The sequence below is a fragment of the Oncorhynchus nerka genome, unplaced genomic scaffold (assembly GCF_034236695.1).
Source record: "Oncorhynchus nerka isolate Pitt River unplaced genomic scaffold, Oner_Uvic_2.0 unplaced_scaffold_1265, whole genome shotgun sequence".
Taxonomy (NCBI): domain Eukaryota; kingdom Metazoa; phylum Chordata; class Actinopteri; order Salmoniformes; family Salmonidae; genus Oncorhynchus; species Oncorhynchus nerka.
Genome location: NW_027040079.1, coordinates 45,553 through 60,666, shown reverse-complemented (window position 1 = coordinate 60,666; position 15,114 = coordinate 45,553). Strand labels below are relative to the sequence as shown.

The 15,114-nt window shown below is 44.3% G+C and overlaps 1 pseudogene; it reads left to right on the top strand.

Annotated features, from left to right (window-relative positions):
* The window catches only part of LOC135569009 (FERM, ARHGEF and pleckstrin domain-containing protein 1-like), a 96,891-nt pseudogene that overhangs the window by 52,996 nt on the left and 28,781 nt on the right, over positions 1-15,114 (top strand).

The window sequence follows — 15,114 nt, the reverse complement described above, 5'->3', positions numbered from 1 at the left end:
TCCAGGCTGTTTCTCTGTTGTCTACTGTGTTCCACTGTCTCTACTGTGCTGTTGTGCTTCTCTCCAGGCTGTTTCCTCTGTCTCTCTACTGTGTTCCACTGTTGTGCTTCTCTCCAGGCTGTTTCCTCTGTCTCTCTACTGTGTTCCACTGTTGTGCTTCTCTCCAGGCTGTTTCCTCTGTCTCTCTACTGTGTTCCACTGTTGTGCTTCTCTCCAGGCTGTTTCCTCTCTCTCTACTGTGTTCCACTGTTGTGCTTCTCTCCAGGCTGTTTCCTCTGTCTCTACTGTGTTCCACTGTTGTGCTTCTCTCCAGGCTGTTTCCTCTCTCTCTACTGTGTTCCACTGTTGTGCTTCTCTGTGTTCCAGGCTGTTTCTCTCTGTCTCTCTCTACTGTGTTCCACTGTTGTGCTTCTCTCCAGGCTGTTTCCTCTGTCTCTCTACTGTGTTCCACTGCTTCTCTCCAGGCTGTTTCCTCTGCTTCTCTCCAGTGTTCCACTGTTGTGCTTCTCTCCAGGCTGTTTCTCTGTCTCTACTGTGTTCCACTGTTGTGCTTCTCTCCAGGCTGTTTCCTCTCTCTCTCTACTGTGTTCCACTGTTGTGCTTCTCTCCAGGCTGTTTCCTCTGTCTCTCTACTGTGTTCCACTGTTGTGCTTCTCTCCAGGCTGTTTCCTCTGTCTCTCTACTGTGTTCCACTGTTGTGCTTCTCTCCAGGCTGTTTCCTCTGTCTCTCTACTGTGTTCCACTGTTGTGCTCTCCAGGCTGTTTTCTCTCCAGGCTGTTTCTCTCTGTTTCCTCTGTCTCTCTACTGTGTTCCACTGTTGTGCTTCTCTCCAGGCTGTTTCCTCTGTCTCTCTACTGTGTTCCACTGTTGTGCTTCTCTCCAGGCTGTTTCCTCTGTCTCTCTCTCTACTGTGTTCCACTGTTGTGCTTCTCTCCAGGCTGTTTCCTCTGTCTCTCTACTGTGTTCCACTGTTGTGCTTCTCTCCAGGCTGTTTCCTCTGTTCCACTCTCTCTCTCTACTGTGTTCCACTGTTGTGCTTCTCTCCAGGCTGTTTCCTCTGTCTCTCTCTACTGTGTTCCACTGTTGTGCTTCTCTCCAGGCTGTTTCCTCTGTCTCTCTACTGTGTTCCACTGTTGTGCTTCTCTCCAGGCTGTTTCCTCTGTCTCTCTACTGTGTTCCACTGTTGTGCTTCTCTCCAGGCTGTTTCCTCTGTCTCTCTCTACTGTGTTCCACTGTTGTGCTTCTCTCCAGGCTGTTTCCTCTGTCTCTCTACTGTGTTCCACTGTTGTGCTTCTCTCCAGGCTGTTTCCTCTGTCTCTCTACTGTGTTCCACTGTTGTGCTTCTCTCCAGGCTGTTTCCTCTGTCTCTCTACTGTGTTCCACTGTTGTGCTTCTCCAGGCTGTTTCCTCTGTCTCTCTACTGTGTTCCACTGTTGTGCTTCTCTCCAGGCTGTTTCCTCTGTCTCTCTACTGTGTTCCACTGTTGTGCTTCTCTCCAGACTGTTTCCTCTCTCTCTCTACTGTGTTCCACTGTTGTGCTGTTTCTCTCCAGGCTGTTTCCTCTGTCTCTCTCTCTACTGTGTTCCACTGTTGTGCTTCTCTCCAGGCTGTTTCCTCTGTCTCTCTACTGTGTTCCACTGTTGTGCTTCTCTCCAGGCTGTTTCCTCTGTCTCTCTACTGTGTTCCACTGTTGTGCTTCTCTCCAGGCTGTTTCCTCTGTCTCTCTACTGTGTTCCACTGTTGTGCTTCTCTCCAGGCTGTTTCCTCTGTCTCTCTACTGTGTTCCACTGTTGTGCTTCTCTCCAGGCTGTTTCCTCTGTCTCTCTACTGTGTTCCACTGTTGTGCTTCTCTCCAGGCTGTTTCCTCTGTCTCTCTACTGTGTTCCACTGTTGTGCTTCTCTCCAGGCTGTTTCCTCTGTCTCTCTCTACTGTGTTCCACTGTTGTGCTTCTCTCCAGGCTGTTTCCTCTGTCTCTCTGCTGTGTTCCACTGTTGTGCTTCTCTCCAGGCTGTTTCCTCTCTCTCTCTACTGTGTTCCACTGTTGTGCTTCTCTCCAGGCTGTTTCATCTGTCTCTCTCTACTGTGTTCAACTGTTGTGCTTCTCTCCAGGCTGTTTCCTCTGTCTCTCTACTGTGTTCCACTGTTGTGCTTCTCTCCAGACTTTTTCCTCTCTCTCTCTACTGTGTTCCACTGTTGTGCTTCTCTCCAGGCTGTTTCCTCTCTCTCTCTACTGTGTTCCACTGTTGTGCTTCTCTCCAGGCTGTTTCCTCTGTCTCTCTACTGTGTTCCACTGTTGTGCTTCTCTCCAGGCTGTTTCCTCTGTCTCTCTACTGTGTTCCACTGTTGTGCTTCTCTCCAGGCTGTTTCCTCTGTCTCTCTACTGTGTTCCACTGTTGTGCTTCTCTCCAGACTGTTTCCTCTGTCTCTCTACTGTGTTCCACTGTTGTGCTTCTCTCCAGGCTGTTTCTCTGTCTCTACTGTGTTCCACTGTTGTTCTTCTCTCCTGGCTGGCTCTCTCCACTTTCCTCATTCTACTGTGTTCCACTGTTGTGCTTTTCCAGACTGTTTACTCTGTCTTTACATTCACTGTTGTGCTTCTCTCTCCAGGCACTCTTTTACATTACTGTTTACATTTAACTGGACACTTTACATTCAACTGGAGACTTTTTACATGACTTTACATTCAACTGGACACTTTTTACATTACTTTACATTTTCTTTACATTCAACTAGACCCTTTACATTTAACTGGACACTTTACATTACTTTACATTCAACAGGACACTTTACATTTACATTACTTTACATTCAATAGGACACTTTTTACATTACTTTACATTCAACTGGACACTTTACATTACTTTACATTCAACAGGACCCTTTACATTTAACTGGAAACTTTACATTCAACTGGAGCCTTTATTTTACATTTAACTGGACACTTTACATTACTTTACATTCAACTGGACACTTTACATTACATTACATTCAACTGGACACATTACATTACATTCAACTGGACCCTTTACATTCAACTGGACACTTTACATTCAACTGGACCCTTTACATTACTTTACATTCAACTGGGTATTTTACATTTATCTGGACCTTTTACATTCAACTGGACACTTTAGATTCAGCTGGACCCTTTACATTACTTTACATTCAACTGGGTATTTTACATTCAACTGGACACTTTGCATTCAACTGGACACTTTACATTACTTTACATTCAACTGGACACTTTACATTCAACTGGACACTTTACATTCAACTGGACACTTTACATTACTTTATATTCAACAGGACACTTTACATTCAACTGGACACTTTACATTCAACTGGGCATTTTACATTCAACTGGACACTTTACATTCAACTGAACACTTTACATTCAACTGGACACTTTGCATTCAACTGGACACTTTACATTCAACTGGACACTTTACATTCAACTGGACACTTTATATTCAACTGGACACTTTACATTACTTTACATTCAACTGGGCATTTTACATTACTTTACATTCAACTGGACACTTTACATTCAACTGGACACTTTACATTACTCTACATTCAACTGGACACTTTACATTCAACTGGACACTTTACATTCAACTGGACACTTTACATTCAACTGGACACTTTACATTACTTTACATTCAACAGGACCCTTTACATTCAACTGGACACTTTACATTCAACTGGGCACTTTACATTACTTTACATTCAACTGGACACTTTACATTCAACTGGACACTTTACATTCAACTGGGCACTTTACATTACTTTACATTCAACTGGACACTTTAGATTCAACTGGGCCCTTTACTTTACATTCAACTGGACACTACATTCAACTGGACACTTTACATTACTTTAGATTCAACTGGACACTTTACATTCAACTGGACACTTTACATTACTTTAGATTCAACTGGACACTTTACATTCAACTGGACACTTTATATTACTTAACATTCAACTGGACACTTTACATTCAACTGGACACTTTACATTCAACTGGACACTTTACATTACTTTACATTCAACTGGACACTTTACATTACTTTACATTCAACTGGGCATTTTACATTCAACTGGACACTTTACATTCAACTGGACACTTTACATTCAACTGGACACTTTACATTCAACTGGACACTTTACATTACTTTACATTCAACTGGACACTTTATATTACTTTACATTCAACTGGACACTTTAGATTCAACTGGGCCCTTTACTTTACATTCAACTGGACACTACATTCAACTGGACACTTTACATTACTTTACATTCAACTGGACACTTTACATTACTTTAGATTCAACTGGACACTTTACATTCAACTGGACACTTTACATTCAACTGGACACTTTACATTCAACTGGACACTTTACATTCAACTGGGCACTTTACATTCAACTGGGCACTTTACATTCAACTGGACACTTTACATTACTTTACATTCAACAGGACCCTTTACATTCAACTGGACACTTTACATTCAACTGGACACTTTACATTCAACAGGACCCTTTACATTTAACTGGACACTTTACATTACTTTACATTCAACTGGACACTTTACACTTTACATTCAACTGGACACTTTACATTACTTTACATTCAACTGGACACTTTACATTCACTTTACATTCAACTGGACACTTTACATTCAACTGGACACTTTACATTCAACTGGACACTTTACATTCAACTGGACACTTTATATTACTTAACATTCAACTGGACACTTTACATTCAACTGGACACTTTACATTCAACTGGACACTTTACATTCAACTGGACACTTTACATTACTTTACATTCAACTGGACACTTTACATTACTTTACATTCAACTGGGCATTTTACATTCAACTGGACACTTTACATTTACACTTTACATTCAACTGGACACTTTACATTCAACTGGACACTTTACATTCAACTGGACACTTTACATTCAACTGACACTTTACATTCAACTTACTTTACATTCAACTGGACACTTTACATTCAACTGGACACTTTACATTCAACTGGACACTTTACATTCAACTGGACACTTTACATTACTTTACATTCAACTGGACACTTTACATTACTTTACATTCAACTGGGCATTTTACATTCAACTGGACACTTTACATTCAACTGGACACTTTACATTCAACTGGACACTTTACATTCAACTGGACACTTTACATTACTTTACATTCAACTGGACACTTTACATTCAACTGGGCACTTTACATTACTTTACATTCAACTGGACACTTTACATTCAACTGGACACACATTCAACTGGACACTTTACATTCAACTGGACACTTTATATTCAACTGGACACTTTACATTACTTTACATTCAACTGGGCATTTTACATTACTTTACATTCAACTGGACACTTTACATTCAACTGGACACTTTACATTACTTTACATTCAACTGGACACTTTACATTCAACTGGACACTTTACATTCAACTGGACACTTTACATTCAACTGGACACTTTACATTACTTTACATTCAACAGGACCCTTTACATTCAACTGGACACTTTACATTCAACTGGGCACTTTACATTACTTTACATTCAACTGGACACTTTACATTCAACTGGACACTTTACATTCAACTGGACACTTTACATTACTTTACATTCAACTGGACACTTTACATTCAACTGGACACTTTACATTCAACTGGACACTTTACATTCAACTGGACACTTTACATTACTTTACATTCAACTGGACACTTTACATTCAACTGGACACTTTACATTACTTTAGATTCAACTGGACACTTTACATTCAACTGACACTTTACTATTACTTAACATTCAACTGGACACTTTACATTCAACTGGACACTTTACATTTGGACACTTTACATTCAACTGGACACTTTACATTACTTTACATTCAACTGGACATTTTACATTCAACTGGACACTTTACATTCAACTGGACACTTTACATTCAACTGGACACTTTACATTCAACTGGACACTTTACATTACTTTACATTCAACTGGACACTTTATCAATTACTTTACATTCAACTGGACACTTTACATTCAACTGGACACTTTACTTTACTTTACATTCAACTGGACACTACATTCAACTGGACACTTTACATTACTTTAGATTCAACTGGACACTTTGCATTCAACTGGACACTTTACATTACTTTAGATTCAACTGGACACTTTATATTCAACTGGACACTTTACATTCAACTGGACACTTTACATTCAACTGGACACTTTACATTCAACTGGACACTTTACATTCAACTGGACACTTTACATTCAACTGGGCACTTTACATTCAACTGGACACTTTACATTCAACTGGACACTTTACATTACTTTACATTCAACAGGACCCTTTACATTCAACTGGACACTTTACATTCAACTGGACACTTTACATTCAACAGGACCCTTTACATTTAACTGGACACTTTACATTACTTTACATTCAACTGGACACTTTACATTCAACTGGACACTTTACATTACTTTACATTCAACTGGACACTTTACATTCAACTGGACACTTTACATTCAACTGGACACTTTACATTACTTTACATTCAACTGGGCATTTTACATTCAACTGGACACTTTACATTCAACTGGACACTTTACATTCAACTGGACACTTTACATTCAACTGGACACTTTACATTCAACTGGACACTTTACATTCAACTGGACACTTTATATTACTTAACATTCAACTGGACACTTTACATTCAACTGGACACTTTACATTACTTTACATTCAACTGGACACTTTACATTCAACTCGGGCACTTTACATTACTTTACATTCAACTGGACACTTTACATTCAACTGGACACTTTACATTCAACTGGACACTTTACATTCAACTGGACACTTTACATTCAACTGGACACTTTGCATTCAACTGGACACTTTACATTACTTTACATTCAACTGGGCATTTTACATTCAACTGGACACTTTACATTCAACTGGACACTTTACATTCAACTGGACACTTTACATTCAACTGGACACTTTACATTCAACTGGACACTTTATATTACTTAACATTCAACTGGACACTTTACATTCAACTGGACACTTTACATTCAACTGGACACTTTACATTCAACTGGACACTTTATATTCAAATGAACACTTTACATTCAACTGGACACTTTGCATTCAACTGGACACTTTACATTACTTTACATTCAACTGGACACTTTACATTCAACTGGACACTTTACATTCAACTGGACACTTTACATTCAACTGGGCCCTTTACTTTACATTCAACTGGACACTACATTCAACTGGACACTTTACATTACTTTAGATTCAACTGGACACTTTACATTCAACTGGACACTTTACATTCAACTGGACACTTTACATTACTTTACATTCAACTGGACACTTTAGATTCAACTGGGCCCTTTACTTTACATTCAACTGGACACTACATTCAACTGGACACTTTACATTACTTTACATTCAACTGGACATTTACATTCAACTGGACACTTTACATTCAACTGGACACTTTACATTCAACTGGACACTTTACATTCAACTGGACACTTTACATTCAACAGGACACTTTACATTTAACTGGACACTTTACATTACTTTACATTCAACTGGACACTTTACATTACTTTACATTCAACTGGACACTCTACATTCAACTGGACACTTTACATTACTCTACATTCAACTGGACACTTTACATTACTCTACATTCAACTGGACACTTTACATGACTTTAAATTCAGCTGGACCCTTTACGTGACTTTAGTTATACTTTAGTTAGGTTTTCATGTTTTGATAGGTTGAATGCAGCTCTGACTCGTTCCTGTCCCCTCCTCTCTTCCAGGTGTGATCTCAGGCAGCTCTGATCTCTCTGACTCGTTCCTGTCCCCTCCTCTCTTCCAGGTGTGATCTCAGGCAGCTCTGATCTACCAGGCTGAGTCTGTTCCTGTCCCCTCCTCTCTTCCAGGTGTGATCTCAGGCAGCTCTGATCTCTCTGACTCTGTTCCTGTCTCCTCCTCTCTTCCAGGTGTGATCTCAGGCAGCTCTGATCTCTCTGACTCGCTCCTGTCCCCTCCTCTCTTCCAGGTGTGATCTCACTCAACTCTGATCTCTCTGACCAGGCTCCTGTCTCCTGTTCTCTTCCAGGTGTGATCTCAGGCAACTCTGATCTCTCTGACTCGTTCCTGTCCCCTCCTCTCTTCCAGGTGTGATCTCACTCAACTCTGATCTCTCTGACTGCTCCTGTCCCCTCCCTCTCTTCCAGGTGTGATCTCAGGCAGCTCTGATCTCTCTGACTCGTTCCTGTCCCCTCCTCTCTTCCAGGTGTGATCTCAGGCAGCTCTGATCTCTCTGACTGTGTTCCTGTCCCCTCCTGAGAGTCTTCCAGGTGTGATCTCAGGCAGCTCTGATCTCTCTGACTCGCTCCTGTCCCCTCCTCTCTTCCAGGTGTGATCTCAGGCAGCTCTGACTCTCTCTGACTCTGTTCCTGTCTCCTCCTCTCTTCCAGGTGTGATCTCAGGCAGCTCTGATCTCTCTGACTTTCCTAGGGAGAGTCTGTAAGGAGCCTCTCTTCCAGGTGTGATCTCAGGCAGCTCTCCAGTGGTGGTGAACGGGAGAAAGCTGTGTTTTCCCTTACCAGGCTAGGGGGTCAGAGCCCCAACGGGCACCAGCCCGCCATCAACGCCCATTCCACTTTACCAGGCTCTCCCCCCTGTTCACCGACGCTGGGAGAGTCCCACTTTACCACGGATGACGAAGACGAGGTTCGGAGGAAGGTTCGTCTTTCAGGGTGGGAGAGAGTGAAGGAGAGATTGGGAGAGTCTGTAAGGAACTGTGTTACTTTACCAGGCTAGGGAGAGTCTGTAAGGAGCTGTGTTATTCCACTTTACCAGGCTAGGGAGAGTCTGTAAGGAGCTGTGTTATCCCACTTTACCAGGCTAGGGAGAGTCTGTAAGGAGCTGTGTTATCCCACTTTACCAGGCTAGGGAGAGTCTGTAAGGAACTGTGTTATCCCACTTTACCAGGCTAGGGAGAGTCTGTAAGGAGCTGTGTTATCCCACTTTACCAGGCTAGGGAGAGTCTGTAAGGAACTGTGTTATCCCACTTTACCAGGCTAGGGAGAGTCTATAAGGAACTGTGTTATCCCACTTTACCAGGCTAGGGAGAGTCTGTAAGGAGCTGTGTTATCCCACTTTACCAGGCTAGTGAGAGTCTATAAGGAGCTGTGTTATCCCACTTTACCAGGCTAGGGAGAGTCTGTAAGGAACTGTGTTATCCCACTTTACCAGGCTAGGGAGAGTCTGTAAGGAGCTGTGTTATCCCACTTTACCAGGCTAGGGAGAGTCTGTAAGGAACTGTGTTATCCCACTTTACCAGGCTAGGGAGAGTCTGTAAGGAACTGTGTTATCCCACTTTACCAGGCTAGGGAGAGTCTGTAAGGAGCTGTGTTATCCCACTTTACCAGGCTAGGGAGAGTCTGTAAGGAACTGTGTTATTCCACTTTACCAGGCTAGGGAGAGTCTGTAAGGAGCTGTGTTATTCCACTTTACCAGGCTAGGGAGAGTCTGTAAGGAACTGTGTTATCCCACTTTACCAGGCTAGGGAGAGTCTGAGAGTCTGCTAGGGAGAGTCTGAGGCTGTGTTATCCCACTTTACCAGGCTAGGGAGAGTCTGTAAGGAACTGTGTTATCCCACTTTACTAGGGAGAGTCAGGCAGGCTAGGGAGAGTCTATAAGGAGCTGTGTTATCCCACTTTACCAGGCTAGGGAGAGTCTGTAAGGAGCTGTGTTATCCCACTTTACCAGGCTAGGGAGAGTCTGTAAGGAACTGTGTTATCCCACTTTACCAGGCTAGGGAGAGTCTGTAAGGAGCTGTGTTATCCCACTTTACCAGGCTAGGGAGAGTCTGTAAGGAGCTGTGTTATCCCACTTTACCAGGCTAGGGAGAGTCTGTAAGGAGCTGTGTTATCCCACTTTACCAGGCTAGGGAGAGTCTGTAAGGAGCTGTGTTACTTTACCAGGCTAGGGAGAGTCTGTAAGGAACTGTGTTACTTTACCAGGCTAGGGAGAGTCTGTAAGGAACTGTGTTACTTTACCAGGCTAGGGAGAGTCTGTAAGGAGCTGTGTTATCCCACTTTACCAGGCTAGGGAGAGTCTGTAAGGAACTGTGTTATCCCACTTTACCAGGCTAGGGAGAGTCTGTAAGGAACTGTGTTACTTTACCAGGCTAGGGAGAGTCTGTAAGGAAGTGTTACTTTGTAGGGAGAGTCTAAGGTGTTATCCCACTTTACCAGGCTAGGGAGAGTCTGTAAGGAACTGTGTTATCCCACTTTACCAGGCTAGGGAGAGTCTGTAAGGAACTGTGTTATCCCACTTTACCAGGCTAGGGAGAGTCTGTAAGGAACTGTGTTACTTTACCAGGCTAGGGAGAGTCTGTAAGGAGCTGTGTTATCCCACTTTACCAGGCTAGGGAGAGTCTGTAAGGAGCTGTGTTATCCCACTTTACCAGGCTAGGGAGAGTCTATAAGGAGCTGTGTTATCCCACTTTACCAGGCTAGGGAGAGTCTGTAAGGAGCTGTGTTATTCCACTTTACCAGGCTAGGGAGAGTCTGTAAGGAGCTGTGTTACTTTACCAGGCTAGGGAGAGTCTGTAAGGAGCTGTGTTATCCCACTTTACCAGGCTAGTGAGAGTCTGTAAGGAGCTGTGTTACTTTACCAGGCTAGGGAGAGTCTGTAAGGAGCTGTGTTATTCCACTTTACCAGGCTAGGGAGAGTCTGTAAGGAGCTGTGTTATTCCACTTTACCAGGCTAGGGAGAGTCTGTAAGGCTGTGTTATACCCACTTTACCAGGCTAGAGGAGAGTCTGTAAGGAACTGTGTTATCCCACTTTACCAGGCTAGGGAGAGTCTGTAAGGAGCTGTGTTATCCCACTTTACCAGGCTAGGGAGAGTCTGTAAGGAACTGTGTTATCCAGGCTAGGAGACTTTACCAGGCTAGGGAGAGTCTGTAAGGAGCTGTGTTATCCCACTTTACCAGGCTAGGAGAGTCTGTAAGGAGCTGTGTTACTTTACCAGGCTAGGGAGAGTCTAAGGAACTGTGTTATCCCTTTACCAGGCTAGGGAGAGTCTGTAAGGAGCTGTGTTACTTTACCAGGCTAGGGAGAGTCTGTAAGGAACTGTGTTATCCCACTTTACCAGGCTAGGGAGAGTCTGTAAGGAACTGTGTTATCCCACTTTACCAGGCTAGGGAGAGTCTGTAAGGAACTGTGTTACTTTACCAGGCTAGGGAGAGTCTGTAAGGAGCTGTGTTATCCCACTTTACCAGGCTAGGGAGAGTCTGTAAGGAGCTGTGTTATCCCACTTTACCAGGCTAGGGAGAGTCTGAGGAGCTGTGTCCACTTTACCAGGCTAGGGAGAGTCTGTAAGGAGCTGTGTTATCCCACTTTACCAGGCTAGGGAGAGTCTGTAAGGAGCTGTGTTACTTTACCAGGCTAGGGAGAGTCTGTAAGGAGCTGTGTTATCCCACTTTACCAGGCTAGGGAGAGTCTGTAAGGAGCTGTGTTACTTTACCAGGCTAGGGAGAGTCTGTAAGGAGCTGTGTTATCCCACTTTACCAGGCTAGGGAGAGTCTGTAAGGAACTGTGTTATCCCACTTTACCAGGCTAGGGAGAGTCTGTAAGGAGCTGTGTTATCTAGTGAGAGTCCACTTTACCAGGCTAGGGAGAGTCTGTAAGGAGCTGTGTTATCCCACTTTACCAGGCTAGGGAGAGTCTGTAAGGAGCTGTGTTATCCCACTTTACCAGGCTAGGGAGAGTCTGTAAGGAGCTGTGTTATCCCACTTTACCAGGCTAGGGAGAGTCTGTAAGGAGTCTGTGTTATCCACTTTACCAGGCTAGGGAGAGTCTGTAAGGAGCTGTGTTATTTACCAGGCTAGGGAGAGTCTGTAAGGAGCTGTGTTATTCCACTTTACCAGGCTAGGGAGAGTCTACCAGGCTAGGGGAGTCTGTGTTATCCCACTTTACCAGGCTAGGGAGAGTCTGTAAGGAGCTGTGTTATCCCACTTTACCAGGCTAGGGAGAGTCTGTAAGGAGCTGTGTTATCCCACTTTACCAGGCTAGGTGAGAGTCTGTAAGGAACTGTGTTATCCCACTTTACCAGGCTAGGGAGAGTCTGTAAGGAACTGTGTTATCCCACTTTACCAGGCTAGGGAGAGTCTGTAAGGGAGAGTCTGAGCTGTGTTATCCCACTTTACCAGGCTAGGAGAGTCTGTAAGGAGCTGTGTTATCCCACTTTACCAGGCTAGGGAGAGTCTGTAAGGAGCTGTGTTATCCCACTTTACCAGGCTAGGAGAGTCTGTAAGGAGCTGTGTTATCCCACTTTACCAGGCTAGGGAGAGTCTGTAAGGAACTGTGTATACTTTACCAGGCTAGGGAGAGTCTGTAAGGAACTGTGTTATCCCACTTTACCAGGCTAGGGAGAGTCTGTAAGGAACTGTGTATCCACTTTACCTTTACCAGGCTAGGGAGAGTCTGTAGGCTAGGAGCTGTGTTATCCCACTTTACCAGGCTAGGGAGAGTCTTTACCAGGCTAGGGAGAGTCTGTAAGGAACTGTGTTATCCCACTTTACCAGGCTAGGAGAGTCTGTATTACTTTACCAGGCTAGGGAGAGTCTGCTGTTATCCCACTTTACCAGGCTAGGGAGAGTCTACCAGGTAGGAGGAGGCTGTGTATACTTTACCAGGCTAGGGAGAGTCTGTAAGGAGCTGTGTTATCCCACTTTACCAGGCTAGGGAGAGTCTGTAAGGAACTGTGTTACTTTACCAGGCTAGGGAGAGTCTGTAAGGAACTGTGTTATCCCACTTTACCAGGCTAGGGAGAGTCTGTAAGGAACTGTGTTACTTTACCAGGCTAGGGAGAGTCTGTAAGGAACTGTGTTATCCCACTTTACCAGGCTAGGGAGAGTCTGTAAGGAGCTGTGTATCCCACTTTACCAGGCTAGGGAGAGTCTGTAAGGAGCTGTGTTATCCCACTTTACCAGGCTAGGGAGAGTCTGTAAGGAACTGTGTTATCCCACTTTACCAGGCTAGGGAGAGTCTGTAAGGAGCTGTGTTATCCCACTTTACCAGGCTAGGGAGAGTCTGTAAGGAACTGTGTTATCCCACTTTACCAGGCTAGGGAGAGTCTGTAAGGAACTGTGTTATCCCACTTTACCAGGCTAGGGAGAGTCTACCAGGCTAGGGAGAGGAACTGTGTTATCCCACTTTACCAGGCTAGGGAGAGTCTGTAAGGAACTGTGTTATCCCACTTTACCAGGCTAGGGAGAGTCTGTAAGGAGCTGTGTTATCCCACTTTACCAGGCTAGGAGAGTCTGTAAGGAGGAACTGTGTTATCCCACTTTACCAGGCTAGGGAGAGTCTGTAAGGAACTGTGTTATCCCACTTTACCAGGCTAGGGAGAGTCTGTAAGGAACTGTGTTATCCCACTTTACCAGGCTAGGGAGAGTCTGTAAGGAACTGTGTTACTTTACCAGGCTAGGGAGTCTGTAAGGAGTCTGTAGGGAGAGGAACTGTGTTATCCCACTTTACCAGGCTAGGGAGAGTCTGTAAGGAACTGTGTTATCCCACTTTACCAGGCTAGGGAGAGTCTGTAAGGAACTGTGTTATCCCACTTTACCAGGCTAGGGAGAGTCTGTTACTTTAAGGAACTGTGTTATCCCACTTTACCAGGCTAGGGAGAGTCTGTAAGGAGCTGTGTTATCCCACTTTACCAGGCTAGGGAGAGTCTGTAAGGAGCTGTGTTATCCCACTTTACCAGGCTAGGGAGAGTCTGTAAGGAACTGTGTTATACTTTACCAGGCTAGGAGGGAGAGTCTGTAGGGAGAGGAACTGTGTTATCCCACTTTACCAGGCTAGGGAGAGTCTGTAAGGAACTGTGTTACTTTACCAGGCTAGGAGAGTCCACTTTACCAGGCTAGGGAGAGTCTGTAAGGAACTGTGTTATCCCACTTTACCAGGCTAGGGAGAGTCTGTAAGGAACTGTGTTATCCCACTTTACCAGGCTAGGGAGAGTCTGTAAGGAGCTGTGTTATCCCACTTTACCAGGCTAGGTCTGAGAGTCTGTAAGGAACTGTGTTTCCCACTTTACCAGGCTAGGGAGAGTCTGTAAGGAGCTGTGTTATCCCACTTTACCAGGCTAGGGAGAGTCTGTAAGGAGCTGTGTTATCCCACTTTACCAGGCTAGGGAGAGTCTGTAAGGAACTGTGTTATCCCACTTTACCAGGCTAGTGAGAGTCTGTAAGGAACTGTGTTATCCCACTTTACCAGGCTAGGGAGAGTCTGTAAGGAGCTGTGTTATCCCACTTTACCAGGCTAGGGAGAGTCTGTAAGGAACTGTGTTATCCCACTTTACCAGGCTAGGGAGAGTCTGTAAGGAACTGTGTTATCCCACTTTACCAGGCTAGGGAGAGTCTGTAAGGAACTGTGTTATCCCACTTTACCAGGCTAGGGAGAGTCTGTAAGGAGCTGTGTTATCCCACTTTACCAGGCTAGGGAGAGTCTGTAAGGAACTGTGTTATCCCACTTTACCAGGCTAGGGAGAGTCTGTAAGGAACTGTGTTATCCCACTTTACCAGGCTAGGGAGAGTCTGTAAGGAACTGTGTTCCCACTTTACCAGGCTAGGGAGAGTCTGTAAGGAGCTGTGTTATCCCACTTTACCAGGCTAGGGAGAGTCTGTAAGGAGCTGTGTTATCCCACTTTACCAGGCTAGGGAGAGTCTGTACCAGGCTAGGGAGAGAGAACTGTGTTATCCCACTTTACCAGGCTAGGGAGGTCTGAGAGTCTGTAATCCCCACTTTACCAGGCTAGGGAGAGTCTGGAACTGTGTTATCCCACTTTACCAGGCTAGGGAGACTGTGTTATCCCACTTTACCAGGCTAGGGAGAGTCTGTAAGGAACTGTGTTATCCCTTTACCAGGCTAGGGAGAGTCTGTAAGGAACTGTGTTATCCCACTTTACCAGGCTAGGGAGAGTCTGTAAGGAACTGTGTTAT